The sequence below is a fragment of the Leucoraja erinacea genome, chromosome 15 (assembly GCF_028641065.1).
Source record: "Leucoraja erinacea ecotype New England chromosome 15, Leri_hhj_1, whole genome shotgun sequence".
NCBI lineage: Eukaryota > Metazoa > Chordata > Chondrichthyes > Rajiformes > Rajidae > Leucoraja > Leucoraja erinaceus.
The window spans coordinates 13,645,150-13,668,187 of NC_073391.1; the positions used below are offsets into that span (position 1 = coordinate 13,645,150).

Consider the following 23,038-nt stretch of genomic DNA (forward strand, 5'->3'; position numbering starts at 1 on the left):
CAGACCTCACTGTCCCGCACACTTCAGGCCAGCAACTGGAGAGAGAGGGTTTCCCAACAGCAAAAGAGCAGAAACTTCAAAAGTCCCACGGCCTTACAAATGGTCACGTATACAATGCAAACTTTGATGCACTTTTGGCAAAATTCTATTCACATTTAGCTTACAATGATAAACATATTTAGCTAACAATGTAATGTAAGCTAAAAGGGCATTGCAACTTTATTGCTTGACATAGTTATTAGATATTTCATACTTTATGAATTGAAGTCATTTATCACCTGAAGTCACCTTTCCATATGAATTGAATTTAAAATTGAAGCCGATTTACATAGCAGAATAATACACCCTGCTCTTAGTTTAAAGATTTCGTTCGATTTACCTGTGCAACTCCTATTACATAAATACTTCGAAAGTGGGACGGCGGCCTTGCCTCTTCTAAGAGTGCTCCCAGCCAGTCATTCCCCCTCCACAGAATGAGGTGCAGTGAAATGACTTGCAGTGTTTAAATAACGAAATGCGAGCAATCTTTTTTGAAATTACCGTAAACAGAACAGTGTGTGTGTGCAAACTCGGTCTGAGTTGAATTACTTCATAATAAGCAACTGCTGTTGCAGAAATAAACAACACACATTTTGATCAACACACGCCGACAAGGGCCGAAGTAAGTAGGATAGTATGTTACTTTGTATTACCGGAGGCAAAACACTGAGAGCAGCTTTCGGTATTTATCAGCAAACGTCTTAGTGTATGATGTGTGGTGACTTACAGTATTTATAGTAATATTTAAACCATGCATCGTTTTATTAAACATATACAAATATGTCTGTATCAACGAAAAAAAAAAACCCAAAGCACTAAATCCTATAAGCATATTAATGGAAACCTTCAACGAGGACGCATGCCCTTGTTAAAGTCACAGTTTAAAAGTTGCTGATTTTTGTCGCCTGGTTTTAGCTCGTAAGCCAAGTGGCTGCAGGTACCTGTATCGGATGTGCAGGGAAATCGCATGGACATCGATACATGGTCCCGCCGGGATAGATTTCTCTTACTGATCGTACAAATGCCTGAAAAAGACAGCTGTGGCGAGCAGCAGCCGCTGTTACGTAGGCAATAGATGCTTCCCAATACGTTTCCACAACTGGTAATGAGGCAGATGATTAGTTATTGTGAGTTTTCTTTCTTATTTTATATTCAAACACAGGTTGGGGGCATTGCCGGTGTATGAAGCAGTGGTGGTGGTGAAGGCACATATGTGAGGTAAGGAAAATAGACCGGAATAACAGCGAGACAGGCAGCATCTTTGGAGAGCAGGAATGAGTGACGTTTCAGGCCGCGACCTTTCTTTCTCTCGGATGTGAGGTTAGGAGTTTGTAGGTGTAAGCCATGGATGATAGGAGCAATGAGTTCACACTGGTAAAAAAAAAACCCAGCTCTAAGAACTTAAACCGCTGTCCCACGTACGAGTTAATTCCAAAAGATCTCCAGAGTTTGCCCTGATTCGAACTCGGAGATTTACGGTAATGGCCACTCGTCGATACTCGGGGCTCTCGTGGACATTTTTCAACATGTTTAAAAATCTTCACGATTCTTCCCGTGCTTACCTGCCGTTAGCGAGTCTTCCCGAGTACCTGCCGTTAGCGCCAAGAGACGTCCCCGAGCTCTGACGTACCCGTTACGTTCCTTCTTCGTGCTTACCACGAGTTTGATTTTTTTTAAACTCGGGAGAGTTCTTGGAATGAACTCGTACCGTGGGACAAGGCGCCAAGCAGCATCATGGAGTCAAGGGGATGGGTGGTAAATATTTTGGCTTAAAAACCTGCATCAGGACTGAGAGATTAGAGGACAGATAGTCAGTACAAGGAATGAGAGGGAATTTGACGACAGTGTTTGGTAGGTGATTGGTGTGAGGGGTTGGGGGGGGGGGGGGGGGGGGGGGGGTTGATTAGCTAAATGGAGAAGTAGAAGGAAGAGTGTTAAGAAAACTTCTGGAGTTGGAGACATAAAATAAAAATTAAGCAGGCTGAGCCGGGTTGAGTTGGGGAGGGGGGAAAGATAGCAAAAGATTGGGTTGAATACGTAGGAAGTGAAAAACCTGCCCCTACTCCTCCCTGAACACCATCCAGGGACATAACCTGGCCTTCCCAGGTAAGGCAGAGATTCATGTAGCAATGTTACAAAATTGTGAGATTTTAAAAATCAAGTCGGCAATTTTCCCCTTCAGATAAAGCATAAAAAGAAGTAATTTGACACCTAATTCACTTTCATATCTTCAGTATTAAAAAAGTTTGAAAATATTTTTTTTTTTATTGGAGATAGGTACATAATCTATTACATCATTACTGTCTTACATTTTTAAATTGATAATATTGTCGGTTATTATTACATTGTCTCCAATACTTTTTGCCTTTTTCTTCATTTTTTAAAAACTAGATAGAACTAAAGAGATAGATGAAATAGAGGAAGAAAAGAAAGGAAACAAAAACAAAAACAAAAAAAAAAAAAAAAAAAAAAAAAAAAAAGGGGGAAAGAGATAGTTAAAGAAGAATGGAAAAATTTATTCAAAATAAAAAACATCGTTCGAGATATGTTCGTACATTTCAGAGTGTAGCATTTCATCCAATCTTTAGCCCGAGTGCTAGTCAGGTTCCTGTGCTGAACTATTCTGACCCTTTAAGTAATCAATAAAAGGAGACCATGTTCCAACGAATAATTCCTGTTTGTCCAACAGGGAAAATCTGATTCTTTCCACGTTTAAGGTCTCCGTCATTTCTATAATCCACATTTTGATTGTGGGGGCCGTAGGGCCTTTCCAAAATTTTAGAATTAATTTTTTTCCTGTTATTAAACTATAATCAATAAAGTTTCTTTGTGTTATTCTAAATGTTTGATTTACTTCTAAAATTCCGAGTATTATTAATTTTGGATTTGGTTCCAATTGTGTGTTGGTTACTTTGGATATTATACTAAAAATATTTACCCAGAATTTTTTAATTTTTGTACAGTTTGCAAACATATGCGACAATGTAGCTTCTAAATGTTGACATTTATCACATATAGGTGAGATATGTTGAAAAATTTTATGTAATTTTGTTTTTGAATAATGTAACCTATGTATTACTTTAAATTGTATTAGAGAATGTCTGGCGTTTAGTGAACACTGATGTATGTGTTGTAAACTTTCTTCCCAAGTGTCTTTCGTTATTACTTGATTTAATTCTTTTTCCCATGTTTGTCTGTGTAAGTCCGTCGAAGGAATGTCACTGTCTAATAAGATATTATATATATAAGATATTAATTTTTCTGTATTAGGATGTTTGTTCCAACATTCATCAAGGATTTCTGAGTTTCTAATTCAAAAATTTTGAGAATTCGATTTTACATAATCTCTAAGTTGAAGATATCTGAAATAATCATTTCCTCGAAGTCCATAAGTCTGTTGCAACTCCTGAAATGTCAGAAAGGTGCCTTCCTTGTAAAGTTGTCCCATATTTTTAATTCCATAATTCTTCCATTGTGCAAAACCCCCGTCTAACCATGAAGGCTTAAACAAAGGATTATTCACAATTGGAAGAAAAAGTGATACGTTATCTAATTTTAATGTCTTTTTTAATTGTTTCCAAATTCTTATAGCACTAAATATTATAGGGTTTTCCCTATAAATTTTTTTGTTTAATTTAGACGTAGCAAATAATATCGAACCAATATCAAAAGGTAGACAATCTTCCTTTTCCATTTTTAACCAGTCTGGTTGCTGGTCTATTTCTTCCAACCAAAAGTTCATATTTTTAATATTAACTGCCCAGAAATAAAACAAAAAGTTAGGTAAAACCAAGCCTCCATTACTTTTTGATTTACACAGGTGTCTTTTGTTTATCCTGTGATTCTTATAATCCCAGATAAAATCATTAACAATAGAGTCCAATTTAAAAAAAAAGTTTTTTGCCAGGTATATCAGAATCGTCTGAAAAAGGTATAATATTTGCGGTAAAAAAATCATTTTTATGGCATTAATTTTGCCAACCATTGAAATAGGTAGTGTTTTCCAGTATTGGATATTCTTATGTAGTTTATTCAATAATGGGGGGAAATTTGCTTTAAATAATGATGTATATATCTTAGTTACATAGATACCTAGATATTTAAATTTTTCATTTACTACTTTAAATGGAAATTGTTGTATTATCTGTTTGTTATGTTCCCTTATTGGCATAATTTCACTTTTATTCCAATTTATTCTGTATCCTGAAAGTGCACCGAATTGGTTTATTAGCTTTAATAAGTTTGGGATACTAATTTCTGGTTTTGTAATGTATATTAATACGTCATCTGCGTATAGAGAAATTTTATTCACTGTGTCCTTAGTGTTATACCCGTGTATTTCCGGATGCCCCCTAATTCTTTCTGCCAGTGGCTCAATAGCAAGTGCAAATAATAATGGAGATAACGGGCATCCTTGTCTACAACCTCTAGATAGACTAAATTTAGATGACAACCTTTGGCTAGTAAGTATTCTAGCCGTGGGATTTGTATATAACAGTTTTATCCATGTACAAAATTTCTCCCCTAGCTGCATCTTTTCCATCACCGAAAATAAATAAGGCCATTCGACCTGATCAAATGCTTTTTCAGCGTCAAGTGAGATTATTGCTAGATCTTCATTAATAATTCTCTTGGAATATATAATATTAAATAATCTTCTTAGATTATAATATGAATACCGTTTCTGAATAAAACCTGTTTGGTCAGGGTGTATTAATTTATTCATCACTGTACTTAATCTACGCGCTAGTATTTTAGTTAATATTTTCTGATCTGTATTCAGAAGTGCAATTGCTCTGTATGATCCCGGGTCTTCCGGATCTTTATCAGCTTTAGGAATAAGTGTTATTATAGATTCATTTAAAGTGTCTGGAAGTTTCTGTTGAGTATAGATATACTCATACAGTCTTTGTAAGCGTGGGCAAAGCAAATCATAAATTTTTTTGTAAAATTCGGAACCTAAATCATCTGGTCCTACTGCTTTACCATTTTTTAGAGAGCCAATAGACTCCTCAATATCCTTTATCGTAATTTCCCTTTCTAATAGTTCTCTATCGTTTGAATCTAAACCTTTTAGATTACATTTTATTAAAAAATCTGCTATTCCTTCTGATTGTGCTACGGTTTTAGTTGAATAAAGGTTATGATAGTATTGGAGAAATCTATCATTTATATCCTTGGGCATTTTTAATAATTCTCCTGTCTCTGTTCTAATTTTATGAATTATTTTTTCCCCTTCCATTTTTCGTAACTGGCGTGCTAATAATTTTTGTGGTTTGTCTCCAAATTCAAAATGTAATTGTTTAGTTTTTTGATAAAGTTTTATTACTTGTTCTGAATACATTTTATTTAATTTATATTTCAATACAGCAATTTTATTATGTTTTAACGTAGATGGTATTCTCGCATTTTCTATATCTAGTTGCTTGATTTCACTTTCCAGTGCTTGTTGTTTAATCCTGTTTTCTTTATTATAAAATGCTTGGGCGGAAATTAATGTACCTCGAACATACGCTTTGAACGTTTCCCACATAAGAGAAATAGGTGTGTCAGGGTTGTCATTTACCTCAAAAAATATTTGAATCTGTTTAATAATATATTCCTGGCATGATCTTTCGTTCAAAATTTGTGGGTTAAATCTCCAATATGCTTGTTTCTCGGACATTCCATTTAATTTAATCATGAATGTTACCGGTGCGTGATCTGAGATTATAATGTTATGGTATTTTGAATTATAAGTAAATGGGATAAACGTAGAGTCAACTAAAAAATAATCTATTCTTGAGTATGTTTTGTGTACTGGTGAGTAAAATGAATATTCCCGTCCGGTTGGGTTTTCTATTCTCCAGATATCCTTAATATTAGTGGTATTAATAAATGAATTTAAAAATACACTTGATTGAGATGTTGCTTTTTTTTGCCTTGATGATCTATCTAAGTATGTGTCTAATGTACAATTGAAGTCTCCTTCAATTATTAATTTATATTGTGTAAATTCAGGAATTTTATTAAATGTTTTGTTAAAAAAAGTGGGGTTATCGAAATTAGGCCCGTAAACATTAAGAAGGATCACTTTTTCTCCATTTAACTCTCCAACTAATATAATATATCTACCATCAATATCCACTATTGTTGAAGAGATCGTAAAAGGTATTCCTTTACGAATTACTATTGCAACTCCTCTGGACTTGTGGGAAAAAGAGGAATGATATGATTCAGCGATCCACTTAGCTTTAAGTCTATGTTGAGATTCCTTTTTAAGGTGTGTTTCTTGAAGAAATATTATATCTGTTTTGATTAAATTTAGGTGTGCCAAAACTTTACTTCTCTTAATTGGTTCATTGAGTCCCTTGACATTCCAACTACAAAATGTTATTCCCTGACCCCTTCTTGTCATGTTAGCATCTTGCATATTGCTTCTAAGGTGGTCTATAACCGAGCAGAAGGTACAACACATAGAACCTGACCCTGCTCCCGAACCTCAAATAGATGAATTTAAAATCGATTACATCGTTCTTCCGATCACATCTCCTTGTATTAGTCTTATTTTTCCATTCAAACATTAAGTTATAAAAATATTTAAAGTGAGAAAAGTGATAGAGTTGGTTAGTGTAGGGTGAAGGAAAAAGAACTACATCTACAATTAGTGTAGTTAGTGATAGCCACACTAACGTGGCTAGAATTCTAAAGACTTCCGTAGCCTTTGTAAAAAGAAAAAATTCCCAGCTCCGTGCCCGAAGAAGAGAAAAAAAAAGATTATTTCTAACATTCAATCAACTTCTTTGGGAGTAACAAATTTATTTACCTAGCCATACATACACACACACAATATATATACACATATATATATATACATACATATATATATATATATACCCATATGCATACATATATTAACACGTAACCCTGCAGAAAGGTTCAAGAACAGCAAAACAATTTTAAATTGAAAAATAAAGCAAAAAAAAACCGTCAAACTTTATTATGATATAGGTTAATTTACCACTTACATATCTTCCTATATAATATAAGTATGTAATTCATTTCTACGTTAATCGAAGACTATTGATTATTGATCATTGTTATCAATCATATACAATATTAACTTTTTATAAGAAATGTTAATGTTAATAATTTTAGTGGAAATATGGATATTTAATAAGTATTAGTTGTTACCTATATAGTTAGATATGAATATATATATGATACTAATGATTAGTAAACAAAAAAGCCAAAACAAAAAGAGAAAAATTAAAAAAGTTTTAACAGTTAAAAAAGTTATGGCCATTTTCATACTTGGAAATGAGCATCTTGTTCCCTATTGTCTTCGCACAAAAGCTGTGATCGAGGACAGTCAAAAGCCCATAATTTTCTAAAAGATTATGAGAACTGAATGAAATTTTCAGTTATTATAGATTGAAGCATTCTGAAACAAATATACAACATCTTACTTGGATGACCTGAAATTAAAGCATATAATTAGTTAATTACCTAATTGCAGCTAATTACAAAATTGACCGTTGTGACGGAAATAGTAACAGACTGCCTTGAAAATTCAAAAATGTGATATTCTCAAGATCAGAACTTTAATATTATTGTATTATATGCTGTAAGTCCATAACAGATAGGTAAATAAATCACAATTCTAGCAATAGACCAAATCTTTATGTTGAAGATCAGTTGCTAGCTGGTACATTGGCATATCATAATCAGTAGCATCATCATACTCCTCAGATTGTAACCAATAAGCAACTCTGTACACCTTGTTTTTCCTCAACGTTTCAATTTTGGCAATGTAAACTACAAGTTTTTACTCTTCAAACCATGCATCACATGCCTTTCTGCCCACTTCTGCCTTTCCCATTAAGAAAATCCTGTAGATTCCATTTCTTAAGAAAATGATATATTTTTTTAAATAGCCGTTATCCAAATAACAAACTAATCCCACAAACAAGAATTCACTATATAACATGATTTTTAAATCTCACTGTCATGAATTTATATGCCAGATGGAAGGAATTTAATGTTTAATTCCCATAAATTAATCCAGAAACATCCACTCAAAATATAATCAAAATTATTGTTTTTTTGCACAATACATATTTTGCTCAAACTGTTGTGAATATTTAGGTTAAAAATAATGATCATGGAGAAAGAATAAAACAAAATATAGACAATTTAGATGGTTTATGACATGACTGTCCAAAAAAAAGAGAATTTTTATCATCTTGCCAGTGGGTGTTTCCCCCCCCCCCCCCCCCCCCCTCCCTCCTCCCTCCTCGTACTCAGGGTCTGAAGCACGTTCGGGGACCAGACCCAACGGGTCTGCACTTGGTCTAGTATAATATAAAACCGGTTTCCCTTTGGATTGAGTTAAACAACAGGGCCAGAAAGTATTGCTAGGAATTATTTATTGGCCACCACACAGTAATTATAATATTGTGTGCATCATAAATTGGGAAATTACAAAGTGTGCAACAAATATAATATTACAATCCTGGGAGATTTTAATAAACAGACAGACCAGGTCAATTTACCATTAATGATTTGGAATACGTGTTGGTGGAATGTATGTGCGATGGTTTCTTCATTTATTCTTGAGGAACTAACTAGGAAAAGGCTATTTTACATCTTGTTTTATACAACGAGAAAGGGTTAATTGATAATCTTATTGCAAGTGGATCTTTAGGGAAGAGTAACAATAATATGATAGAATTTTACATAGTTTGAAAGTAATGCAGTTCAACCTGAAACTTGATCTTAAATCTAAACAAAGAAAACTGTGGAGGTGTGAGTGGAGTTGTCTGTGGTTGATTGTGAAAATACGTTGAAAGATTTGACAGCAAACAAACAAGAGATCACATTTGAAGAAGTAATGCATAATTAGGAAAAAATATATATGTTAAGGCACAAAAGTTCAACAGGACAAGAAGTCTACTAATTTCTGACAGGAAAAATGAAAGATAGTATTAAATATAAGGAAGAGCCTTATAAAGTTGCCAAATTAGCAGTAGATCTGAGGATCAGAAATATTTTAGAACTCAGCAAGGGAATACCAAGAAATTATTTAAAGAAAGGCAAGATATAATACGAGAACAATTTGTTCAATTTTCTGGACAGGACACATGGATTCCCTGTTTGTTGTTTAATTGTCCATTGGCAGCAGGACTGCATGACTTTGATTTATCATTTGCTTGTGAGATGGCCTGTAGCATGTTTCTTCTGCAGGCTCACAGAAATGCAGTGGAACCTTCACACCTTTTCAAGTAGGTCTTGTGCTGCTGGTGGACTGTTTTTTTCTTACTCTCCTCAATGAACAATTTGCGTGTTGGCCTGATGATAATGGTCTAATGAGAGATATACAATGAGCTCACAAATTGTGGTGGGATACATTTCTTGTGTTCCTAATGGGCCATAGCATTTCCCAATGCCCAGCTCAGAGATGCCAGAAAACACACACACAGTGCCGGAGTAACTCAGCGGGTCAGGCTGCATCCCTGGAGAACATGGATAGGTGATGTTCCGGGTCGTCCTGCCTGGCCCGTTGAGTTACTCCAACACTTTGTGTCTGTTTTTTTGTAAACCAGTATCAGCATCTGCAGGTTCCTTGTTTCTACATTTCAGAGATGCCAGATCTGTTCTGAGTCTATTCCATCCACCACGATGGTAGTTCCACACTGTGTAATGAAGGTGTGGCTTAGGACTTTGTTTCCATAAGAATGCAGCAGTTATTATTACTGCCACTGCCACCATAGGCAGGTGCATTGGCAAAAGTTGTCGAGGTTAAGGTTAAGGTAAAGGTAGGTCTAACCCTTCATTCTTCACCACCTGCTGCAGACTTTGTCTAAACATTTTGGATGGCTTGATTGTAATCATGTGTAGTCTTTTCGCTGACTGGATAGCACGCAACAAAAAAGCATCTCAATGTACCTCGGTACACGTGACAATAGTAAACTAAGCTAATTATTAATGCCATCCAGACTTCAATCAGGATGGCTTTGTCATGCTATCATGCCCATCTTGTCAGTGGGCAATAAAAGTCCCCATTTTCCATACACATCTAGGCTTTTGATCATTTCTTTCAAATAGTGTTCACGGGTGGGATTGCTGATACATCAGCAGTGGGAGGGAAGTAAGTTTCAGCATTAGATTCCTTGGCCATGTCTGCCTTGATGCCATGAAACATCAAGGTCTGGAATCAATTCTAAGAACCATGACTGGTGGATCCGTCAGGACTGTAGCCTGTGCCCGCCAAGAACCAGGGTCATCATCTGAAGGGTGTGGCTCTGTAGGTATCATTGTCAGGACGTTATGTATTTCCTCTGTGGGACAGTTCTCTCAATCATTAGGGCACCATCCCTTAAAAAAGAGTATTAACGAAAATACCAGCACGGATGGCTTCTATTCTCCCTGACCTCAGAAGCAGACTGAGTACTAGAAGGAGATATGCAAAGTCTGAATGAAGGAGAGCCGGCATGAGGTCATCCCTGGCCATAATTGGGAACCTGACCCAGGCAATAGATACTTAACCCATAATCCTTCTTTGTTGCCCACTTTCTGTATCCCTCAACCCCAACCCCTCCAATCATCCACCACCAAATCTGGAGCAATTCTAATTACCCTTCCCAACCTTGCAACCTGACCCTCACCTAACATATCTCCCACACATTGATCAACTTATTCAATTCTACTCCATCCTCGCCCGCCTGCCCCTTGATGGCTCCATCACTGATTACACCCGAAGAATATCCAGTCTCCTCTCTGATCACCAACCCATACTCCAGCATCAAGACCATTGATTCTTCTGCATCAAGACCATTGATCCTTCTGAGCCCAACATCTTCCTGGCAATTGTTTGTACCCTCTGTCTATCTAATCCCTTGGTCACAAAATAACAAAGTGACCAACACATTTCTATTTTAAGTACTGATCACACTCCACAGCCACTGATTACTTCATGTCCATATACTGCTCCGACACTTTGAGGTTCTTAAAATAAACTTCCTTGCACTGATCGACTGCTGTCTGCAATCCAACTTCCTCCAGAAATCCCATATCCCTCCCCTGTGATACTCATGAATCAAGGTGCTTCCTTTGCACATTAACGTAGGATCTAAGAGCCTTACAGCACATAAGCAAGCCGTAAGGCTCAACATGTCCATGCCACTCACTGTACCTCCCTACACTAATCCCATTTTCCCATGCTAGGTCTGTAGCCTTTATGTTTAGGTGATTCAAGTACTTATGTTGAGGGCAATGCTTTTTTTGGAATGGTATGCGCCTGTACGGTGTACCAGTATCTCTAAAAAGTTAAACACCATTACTTTGTTTTCTGGCTACATGACATATATGTTTCTTCATTGTGCATGCCACACCTTTTTGTCAACAAAAAAAATATTGCCCAAGCGTAACTGCCCCCACCACCTCTTCCAGACTTCATACTTTTCCTTGTGTGAAAAAATGTATATAATACTAAAACTCTCATCTTGTTTGTTTGTATGCATGCATGCGTTCATGTGCAAGATATTCCAAAACCCCGCTAAAACAGTCCACGATAGCTTTACAAATTTTGGCCCACCTTACTCACCATTATCTTGGGATGTAAAAGAAACAAGTTATGTTCGGATTTATGTTATATTTTACGAGTTATTGACATTTAAAACTTTACAAAAACTACTTTATAAACCACTTGCCCTGCCCATCAACAACATTCAATGTCACAATGATGTCACAATGGGATCCTGAATCTCATTTACATAGAAAATCGTGATATTCATCAAATTCTTCCGTTTTCATTAAAAGCTAACATTGTGCTTAGGTTATTTTAAATAAAAAACACGATATTCATTGTGGGGGGGTCATTTAAAAACAAATCATGATTTTCATTGTGGGGTGTGGGATGGGGGGAGTTTCATATTTTTTTTAAACATTGTGATTTTCATTGTGAGAGCAGGGGGATAGAGGGAGAGGAGGGGGTGGGGAGTGGAGAGGGGTTATGGAGGGAGGGAATGACAGGGTAGGGGATAGGAGAGGGAGGAAGAGGTGAGGGAGGGAGTGGGGGAGGGGAGGAATGGAGAGGGAGGGGAAAGAAGAGAGAGTGCTGGGGATGAGGGGGAATGGAGGAGGATAGGGGTCAGAAGAGGGATGGCGAGGTGCAGTTCGGGGAGTGTAGCCGTAACTTGCATCACAATGGAGATCACTGGAGTCACAATGGGAACCCTTCAGCCGTGCCTGCGCAGTTGGGGGCTAAGGGTGAGTAGTGGAATATTGCGTTGGCAGAACGGGGCCCAATGGGTCCCACTTGGTCTAGTATATATTCCTAAAACAGTCATCTTGTTGGGTTGTTTGCATGCATGCACGTGAGATTCCAAAACCCTACTGAAACGGTACACGATAGCGCTACAATTTTTGGCCCACCTTACTCAACATTGTCCTGTGATGTAAATCAAACAAGTTTAACATAGATATATTTTACAAATTATTCACATTTTATTCTTGACAAAAATCACTTAACTTCAAATAACAATGACGTCACAATGGGATCCCGTTTTATTCAAATTCTTCCGTTTTCATTAACAGCTGACTGTATTTAGGTTATTTTAAAGAAAAATTGCGATTTTCTTTGTGGGGGGGTGATAGGGGGAGGTTTCATTTTTAAAAATCATCGCAATTTTTATTGTGGGAGTGGGTGAGCAGGGGGATAGAGGGAGAGGAGGGGGGTAGGGAGGGGAACGTGGGGGAGGTGAGGAGTGGTGAGCAGGGGGATAGAGGAGAGGAGGGGGAGGGAGTGGAAAGTGGGGGAGGTGAGGATAGAGAATGGGGGAGGAGAGGGAAAGAGTGAGAGTGGGGGTGGTGGTGAGGGAGGTTGGGAGTGGGGGATAGAGTGAGAGGAGGGCAGTGGGGGAGGCGAGGAGGAAAAGTGGGGGAGTGGGATAGGGGGTGAAGAGTGGGGGAGCAGGAAGATAGAGGGAGAGGAGGGGGGTAGGGAGGCGAGAAGGGTTATGGAGAAAGTTTTCCCTCATCTCCCTTCTAAATAGCATACCCCTCATTCTTAAACTGTGGCCCCTTGTTCCGGACTCCCCCAACATCGGGAATATGTTTCCTGCCTCTAGCATGTCCGATCCCTTAATAATCTTATATGTTTCAATAAGATCCCCTCTCATCGAAATTCCAGTGTATACAAGCCCAGTCGCTCCATTCTTTCAACATATGACAGTCCCACCATCCCAGGAATTCGGTTTATACTGAAGATAGTCAAAAAATGTTGGATTAACTCAGTGGGTCAGGCAGCATCTCAAGAGAAAAAGGATGGTTGATGTTTCGGGTCACTTTAACAATACCCAATGACTTGGCCTCCAGTGTTGTCTGTGGCAATGAATTCCACAGATTCACTGTGGCTAATGAAATTCCTCCTCACCTCCATTCTAAAAGTACATCCTTTTATTCTGAGGCTATCATCCTCTGTTTACAATGCTTCAGATAGACCAGTTGCGATTAACAAGTCTTCACCACCCGCTTTTGGAAGGAGAACAGCTTTTCCATCTACTGGAGTATCATGGTCATTATTTTATTTTAGACATTCCAAACATTCTCTCTGTTCCTCCCTTGTCTCCCACTCCAAATTATTTGTTCTCATTTTTCTAATTCGGGTGAAAGACATTACCCGGAAACATTATCTCTGTTTCTCTTCCCACAGGTGCTGTCTAATCTGTTCATCATTATTTTACAAATCTGTGCAGGTTTTTTTTGCTTTTTAGCGTCATTGAATAATTCGTGTTGCTGTTGTTTGAACAAGAAATGTTACCTGGACATTGGGAGAGAATTTCCTTTTGTTAATTGTTTATTGCTGTTAAAGTTTTACTTCTATCTGATGCAATCTGCTGCATCACCAAGAAAAGCAAGGTTCCGGGCACTGTGTTACAGGAAAGATGGTGTCAAGCTGGAAAGCGTACAGAGAAGATTTACGAGGATGTTGCCAGGACTAGAGGGTCCGAGCTATAGGGAGAGGTTGAGTAGGCTGGGACTATACTTCGGAGTGCAGGAAGATGAGGGGTGATCTTATAGATCTTATAAGATCATGAGAGGAATAGACCGGCTAGATGCACAGAGTCTCACAGATTTAATAGGAATCTGAGGGGTAACTTTTTCACACAAAGGGTGACAGATGTATGGAACAAGCTGCCCGAGGAGGAGTTGAGGCAGGGACTATCCCAACATTTAAGAAACAGTTAGACAGGTACATGGATAGGACAGGTTTGGAGGGATATGGACCAAATGCGGGCAGGCGCGACTATTGTAGCTGGGAAATGTTGACCGGTGTGGGCAAGTTGTCCGATGGGCCTGTTTCCACACTGTATTGGGCCAGTCCCACTTAGGCGACTTTTTAGGCAACTGCAGGAGACTATGCGGTCGCCACATGCTTGCGGGTGGTTGACGGGGAGTCGCCTTTATGGTCGTGAGGAGTTCCCGCATTCTGAGAACTAGTCGCGGCCTCATTATGGTCGTCGCAAAATTTTCAACATGTTGAACAATTAACGGCGACTACAATTAAGCTGACATGGAGAGTAGCGAGAATTCCCGTGCCATCAGTGGGTCTCCAAGAGGTACTAGTGCGTTGCCAGGAGGTCGAAGGTTCTAGTAGGTTGTAGTCGGTGCTGACCAGTGAATTTCATTGGCTCATTGGGAGAAAAAAAATGTAAGCAGTACATTTCAGAACCAAGGATAACCGACTGGTAATGTTAACAGCCATGTATCTCCGGCTTCTTACAAGTTGGCCTCACTCCTACTCCCCACTTCTCCCCACTTCTCCCCCTCTCTCCACTCTCTCCTCCCTCGCCCTCCCCCCCACCCCCCTGTCTTTTAAAGGACTTACGTGACCCTTCCCTTACACTGTGCTTTCACCACCTTAATTATAGCGCCAACCTTCCTGTTCATCGCGGTGTGTGTCTGTATCACATTGGCTTTGCACCGTGTGAATTTCACTCAGACAGCGCTCCCCCTGCTTGCCCTGTCCCCCACCTGCATAACGGCCTGGTGAAGGGATAGAAACATAGAAACATAGAAATTAGGTGCAGGAGTAGGCCATTCGGCCCTTCGAACCTGCACCGCCATTCAATATGATCATGGCTGATCATCCAACTCAGTATCCCGTACCTGCCTTCTCTCCATACCCCCTGATCCCCTTAGCCACAAGGGCCACATCTAACTCCCTCTTAAATATAGCCAATGAACTGGCCTCAACTACCCTCTGTGGCAGAGAGTTCCAGAGATTCACCACTCTCTGTGTGAAAAAAGTTCTTCTCATCTCGGTTTTAAAGGATTTCCCCCTTATCCTTAAGCTGTGACCCCTTGTCCTGGACTTCCCTAACATCGGGAACAATCTTCCTGCATCTAGCCTGTCCAACCCCTTAAGAATTTTGTAAGTTTCTATAAGATCCCCTCTCAATCTCCTAAGTTCTAGAGAGTATAAACCAAGTCTATCCAGTCTTTCTTCATAAGGCGGTCCTGACATCCCAGGAATCAGTCTGGTATGTGTGTGTGTTCCACTCTGACAGTCGCCGGCAGTCGCCTGAAAAATCGCCTAAGTGGGACAGGCCCATTTCACTCTATGATTCTATGACTCTATGTTATAACTCCTATTTTTAAAATATTTTTTTCCTTTAGCTAAGATATGTGAATAGCTGTTTTTGTTAACCGGCTAACATGCAATTGCTGTTTTATTGCTGAATGATTCAGAAAACTTATTCCCAAGATCTAGGGGATCGTACTTTGGATTAATTTAATGCGTTTACCTGATTATTCTGTAAACATTGATTTTATTGGGGCTGTTAGGCTGTGGTAACATTAAAATAAAATTCCCAGTTAGAAAGTAAATCAGTGGTTGGAGCTCAGCAGGAGACCTGGCACATGTGGTTCTGTATTATTTGCCTAAAAAGATATTATCTCAGTTGCAGCAGATTCACAAATATAATCATTGGGTGTTTTTAGGAGATCTTTATAACAATGTGCATGCTTTGAAGACTGTCTGAAGTAGGGCCTTGACCCGAAACATCACCTATTCCTTTTCACCAGAGATGCTGCTTAACCTTCTGAGTTAATCCAGCATTTTGTGTCTATCTTCAGTTTAAATCAGCATCTGCAGATCCTTCCTACACTGCATGCTTTGATGATGGGCTGAATCGTGCTTGCTCTGGCTGATGTCTCCAAAGTGAATCACTGACAATCAGACTTCACGAGTTACAACTGTGAAGCTGAGTCTTGCTGGGATTGATCACAGCGGTTTGATGGGTCAGATCAGGCCACGAATTTGAAATCTCATTCATGTAAATCGGGATTCTCAGCCTGTCATGGGAAAATTAAATTATTATTATAATTTATTTTGCTTTAATGATATAAAAAGTTGGAAGTGCTTTAGTGTCTTCCAATGTAATTTTTAGACTGTTCGAAAGAATTACAGCACGGACGTAGTTCCACTTTGCCCACTAAGTTTACGCTGACCATAAAACACCAGTTAAAACAAAGCCTACCTCAATCTATTTTATTCTCTCCACATTACCATCAATTCCCGCAGATATGAAGCAGCTAAATATGAAGCAGCCAATTAATTTACCATCCTGGGTATTTTATCGGATGTGGGAGGAAACCAAAAGCACCAAGTGGAAGCCCATATATTCATCAAAATTAATGGGTTTTGAATCTGGAATTTCATCTATCATATCTATATACTTTTAAAAGTGTGTGTGTGTGTGTGTGTGTGTGTGTGTGTGTGTGTGTGTGTGTGTGTGTGTGTGTGTGTGTGTGTGTGTGTGTGTGTGTGTGTGTGTGTGTGTGTGTGTGTGTGTGTGTGTGTGTGTGTGTGTGTGTGTGTGTGTGTGTGTGTGTGTGTGTGTGTGTGTGTGTGTGTGTGTGTGTGTGTGTGTGTGTCATTTTGCCTTTGAAACGTATCTCCTCGGATGCAAAAACAGGGAGCTTTTTACATATTTCGGTAAGGATTTACCGTATGATTTCAGAAATCCACTCCTCTCTAAATTTCATCAATTATTTCCCCAGATTTTGAATACAATTTTTCACAAAACTCACTTTTTAAACAATAATCGCCACTTGCCAGCTGCTGATGTCACAATGCCCGCATGCCCGCCAGTTGAGGTCCATCTGCCTCCTGCCCCCCCCCCCCCCCCCCCCCCCCCCCCGCCGCTGTGGATTAATGCAGCTGCTGTCAACGTGCATGCACAGTTTTCCACGAGGTACGTTACTCCATGCACCCTCCGTTCTTCAAAAGGCGCAGAAAGAATGAGAAAGTTCTGCAGCAAAGATCACGCGCTGAAGGAGGTTCTCCTCACTGTCGGCGCAGCTTGTGAGCCCCGCCCCCGCCTCAGCCGCCCGTATCCCTCGAGACCACTCACTCAAGCTCTCGGGCCCTACACCCCCCCCCCCTCCTCTTCTCGCTGAATTCACAGTCCTCTCTCCCTCTTGGTCTCCCGCCACCCAGCACAGGGGACCACCGCCCTTTCGTACCTGTGTCCGCGGCCCAAAACGTCTGTACCCCCCTCCCCACTGCTTTCTCCTCTCAAAGAGCCTATACCCCCACCCCTCCCGCTCTGCACACCCCGCTAACTCTCAGAGATGAAGCCCCCTACACTGAAGCCCTGATCACAGTCGTCTCTGCCCCCCATCCCGCTTCGTCTCTGACCCCACCCCCCCCCCTGCTCCCTCTCTGCAGCCCCCTAACTCTCTGCCCCCTTCTGCCCTCTGCCTCCCCACTTCATCTCTGACCCCCCCCCCCTCTTCCCTCTCTGCCCCCCGCCCCTTCTGCCTCTCTCCCTCTGCCCTCTGCCTCTGCCCTCCTGCCCCTGCCCTCTTCTGCCCCTGCCCTCTTCCCTCTCCCTCTCTAGCTGCGCCTGCGAGTTGTGTGGATAGGACGGGGATGGGGTAAAAGGAGCAAATTATTAATATTATTATAATATCAAGGGGGGTAGAGTGAGTGTGTGTGTGTGTGGGTGTGTGTGTGTGTGTGTGTGTGACGCCGCAGGCCACTGACGCCGCCCCCCTCCCCCCCCCCCCCCCCCCCCCCCCACAACCGCGCATGGAGGGGACGGACCCAACGGGTCCCACTTGATCTAGTATACTTAAAAAACTCTGTTCTTGGATGTGTATCTATTTGTGTGTGTGTTTGTGTGTAATCACATCTTCATGAAAAACAATGCGGTAATGGTAACATTTTTATATATTCCGGTAGACATTTTTTCCCCTGGTCCAAAATCGCCTTACCTGACAATTTCATGTTTTATTTCTCGTGTTATTACTGAAAATGTTCAAAAATCTGACAAAACTTTGATTTTAAAAACGACTGTCTTTCGCTGATGATGTCATAATCGGTGTGCATGCCTTTCTTCCACGCACTGCAAGTGACATCACCCCCCCCCCTCCCCGTTATTCAAAAGACGCAGAAAGAATGAGCAAATTGGGCCCAGTGCTGAAGCCACCAAGTTCTTGGGTCGCTTGGTCGACTCTTCTCTCTCCCCGCCAGGCCTCTCTCACTCAAGACCAGAGCCAATGATGAAGTCCTGAGCTACATTAACTAGATCCCATCAAGGTCCCTTGCACTGAAGTAGGGACTGGGTTACTGCTGCACAATATTCCCACTGTTTGCTTGTGGTTTTCTTTGGTATTACATTCGATATTTGTGAGAAATGTGTTGAATAACAGCTTCAATGAGGGTAAGTTTTCCGCATCTCCCTTGCTGCTCAATGAATGCCTTTTGGTAACTTGCACTGCATCTTCAGCATGACCAATAGGCATTGTTGATCAGCAACAGTTATGCGACAGTGATTGGAACACAAATGCGATTGTTTCAGAAGTAGGAAGTCAATTTATGTATCAAAGATCCACAATCATTCTAGCAGGCAATGCCTCAGCAAGTTTAGTAATCTGTTACAGGATAACTGATGGAGTTCATAATATGATGTGAACTCCACCAATCTCCTGTTAAGCATTAGATGCACTTCAGTGATCGGAACAAAAATGCTATTGTATCAGAAATATAAATTCATGTATTAAGGATCCATCGATCATCGCCTCAGCAAGTTTAGTAATCTGTTACATGACAGCCTGGTATAGATGGCTATGGCTGCAATCCATGTTGCCTTGATAGCAAGTGTAGTTTGGATGGCAGAATCCGAACTCACATTGAATTACTTCTGTCTTGTGGTACAATTGAGGATAAAACCACAGCCATTTGGTGCTGTATTACTGTTGGGTTTGCAGGCTACAACTTTAATACTGGAAAAGATGGGAACTTCCCCATGCTCACAAACATTTCATTCAGGCCTGCCAATAACTCAAGCATCTTGATGTGCATATCCATCAGCCTCTGTCTATAAGTGGTCCTCCTGCAAGTCCTCAAGAGCAAGATGTGCACAACCTCACCCTGAAGGGATCATGCCTCATTGCAAGACTGATACTTCCCCCCCCCCCTCCCCCCGCAGCTAAATAACACTCTAAGTGATATGAAGTCAGCTAGTAGGCCTGGAATGGGAGATGGGATGTGACCAGCAGGATTAGTAATAAAATACCATTATTTTGGATTGAGTGATAAAACACCATTTTTTCAATGGTCTTTCTACCACTGCTGTTCACAAACTCTGTCGCACCGAATATTCTATACTCTGTCTGTCCGGGTGATATGCCTGTCATGTTTGAATGGCTGGGATTGTATATAAACCGATATGTTAACACCACTCACTGCTGGGTCAATGCCATTGTGTGAGTGAAGATGGAGTGACTTATGCAAATATTAGGTATGAATTCTGATCAGTTTAAATTGCTGTTAAGTGATTGATAGGTGCTTATTGCATGGAGAACTGCAAAAGGCTTACTAGGTGGAGTACTTACTAGGAAATGAGTTCTGAAATGTTTAATTATCTCTGGTGTGAGGTTAGTAAACCTTTTTCAGCTTTACATTCAGAACCTGGTATTTATCTTCTAATCATTTTGACCTCGTTAGTTATATAATCTGCCAGTATGGTTTCCAACCCGACTTGGAATTCTTCTTGTGCCTCTATCACAGAGAACATTTTTCCTTCCTGCCTCATCGACTGAGGATCCCCAGGCTGATTCACAAAGTTAAGATGTCTTCCCTCTTGCATTCGTCCATAACTTACTCCATCCATTTCCAAATCTCTGGCAAACAGTGGCACAGATGGTAGACAGGCTGTTTAATCGCACTAGAGTCCCGTGGTTCAGTCGTGGCTTCCAGTGCGATCTGTGCAGTTTGAATGTTCTCATTGGGACTATGTGGGTTCCCTTCAGGTGATCTGGTTTCCTCCCACATCTCAAAGATGTGCAGGTAGGCACAGTATGTTAATTCCCTCTGTAAATTGCTCCCAGTCTGTTGATGAAACTGGGGGGTGATGGGGGCTATTGGGTGGGGGGGGGGGGGGGGGGGGATGGGGGGGGAGGGGTGTTCAGGGGGGGGGGGTGATGCTACAGTTGTGATGAGAAGCCCGAGTGCAAATTTCACAAACCATTGTTCCAGCATACGTTTTCCAGTCCAATTCAATTTCTCCCCAATGTTTTTAGACAGCATTCATTCCTTTTGATGTCTTTTTCAGTCTCACACAAACTAAGACGAGGCACCCTCAATCCTCAGTGGCAGAAAATGATATATTTTCATGCAATTGGAAATCAGATATAGAAATGACCGTGATGAAAAGTGAAGTAATAAATCAAAGTGGTGGAACAATAAATCCTTTTCTTCCACGGAAGTTTAAACAAATTGCAGAAGACAACTTTTTACACTGTAGATAACGCGGAGAGCATCTGACCATGAGCATTTGATTGAACTTACTTTGCAGAACTTTACAGAGACTTTTCTATTTAAATGGCATGCTATAAAATAAAATGTTCTGTTACGGCAAGCATAGAGCCCAAAATTGTAATAGAACCCTTTTTTGTAACTTAGAGATGTACAGCCAGACTTGACGACAACTTATTTTTTTAAACATACCGCATTTCTGTATTTTTATGAAGTCACAATGATGAACACTCATAAGGAATAATCCTAAGACGTAAATCTATAACATTAATAACATTCCTGTGATATATTCCTTTTGCAGCTGATGCAGTACTTTTATTCCATGAATTAACCTCTATCCTAGAACCTTTTTTAAATGCAGCAGTACAATACTGTACACATATCATTCAACTATAACAAATGATATTTTCAGATTTCAAGAATGAATTCATTCAAATATAAATTAGATTTTTAAGACAGCTGCAGTCAATCATGCAGGAATTACAGCAACTTGCAGACTGTAAAAGATCATGAGATATATCTGATTTGTCTCCAGTACAAGACAGTTACATTCCATTTCTTAAATTCCTCAATTGCTCATCTCACTTAAGAAAAATTGAGATCCAATTAAATCCCCAATGACACGGTGCCGACGGTGGGTTTGTGAAGCTGCTTTTTTATGGAAAGCTCATGATTCATTCTACTAATCGAAGACAAATTCTTCACATTCATTTTCTAATGACGACTGCTGTAATTAATTTTTATTTTGAAGATAGACACAAATTGGTGGCGTAACTCAGCGGGACAGGCAGCATCTCTGGAGAGAAGGAATGGGCGACGTTTCGGGTCAATACCCTTCTTCAGACCTTTATTTTGTTTTATTTGGTTTCCTGTATACTCTGACAGTCCCCACGCCAAAAGTTTTTTTTACATTTAGATGGCACCAGTCAGCAGCAAAAAGGTTATCGTGCACATGGTATATAATGCAGGGCAGTGAAAATGAATTTATATTCTGTAGCTAAACACCATACATCTGAGTATGAGTATCTGATTGAATTGGGATGGATGAGTGCAGTTGGATAAGTGCAACTGTAACAACACTCAAAAAGTTGAGCAGTAACTTCGACAAAGAAGTCTGATGATTTATCCTGTATTCACCATCATGAACATTCATCTCCGCCACCGCATTTGCAACTTGAACTGCAGTGTCTTCCATCTAAATGATGCAGAACACAAGCACATCAAGCTAACTTCAGCAGTACCTCCTCATTCTACAACCTCCATCATCTTGAAGCCTCTCGATAGTAGGTGTGTGAGAACACCACTACATCCAAGATCTGTCTGTGTCACACTCCATCCTTAATGCTGATCCTGCTGTGGGGGGGCATTCATGTTAAATTCTATAGTGTGTTGTGTCTTTTCTCTTTTTTATTTTATACGGATGTATGGAAACCTAATTTATTCTATGTAAATCACTTTGGTTTCAACGCGAGTTGATTTAAATGTGCTATATGAACAAAAATTTACTTACTTGTAAACATATAACTGTATTTCCTCATTACTGCCTGGGCAAAATGCTGGTACTCACTTCCAGCACTGTGGCGGGACATTAATCATTTGGCTGGGATAGTTCAACAGAATTTGACTGTCACATTCACAACGACAATTAATAAGTAAAATATGCTAGTAATGCCTACATATCTTTATCTCGTGAATTAATAAACAGAATGATAACATTATTGAGAGAATCGCAGTCTGTAGAAATCTTCTAACAAACCACACTTTTAAGCCGCAACTTAGTTCCTTATGGAAAATTTGCCTCTAGTTATTGTTGTTGTCATCAAACGACTTCTTTTTGATTCCGCATTCTATGACAAAATACTATATTACTCATTGAGCTGCAGCTATTTTGAAGCACAAGATTTTTCACTGAATGAAGGTGCTGCCCTCAAGTGGTTTGTGGAGGATTCCACGACGAGACTGATAAACTGTACACAATTTCTTACCTGGTTCTTCACAAGATTTCAATTAGTCTGAATATAATTATTTTAAATGATACGAGATGTTATTTCAAATATTAGTGCTTTTCTCCAGTTGCCTCGACAACCCCATTGAATCCGTGCTTGCATTTTATAACTCTAATCAATATACTTGATACAGTTTTATATGCAGTATTTTAGATCAATATTTTCTTTTTAAATGTAGAATGAC

The 23,038-nt window shown here is 39.8% G+C and overlaps 1 long non-coding RNA gene across 1 annotated transcript; it reads left to right on the top strand.

Annotated features, from left to right (window-relative positions):
* Nucleotides 1-379: 379 nt before the first annotated feature.
* On the top strand, nt 380-22,563 carry LOC129703959 (uncharacterized). Its single transcript, XR_008724664.1, has 3 exons — nt 380-661; nt 1,202-1,257; nt 21,600-22,563. It is a non-coding gene; the product is annotated as an uncharacterized LOC129703959 (long non-coding RNA).
* The last annotated feature ends 475 nt before the right edge of the window (nt 22,564-23,038 follow it).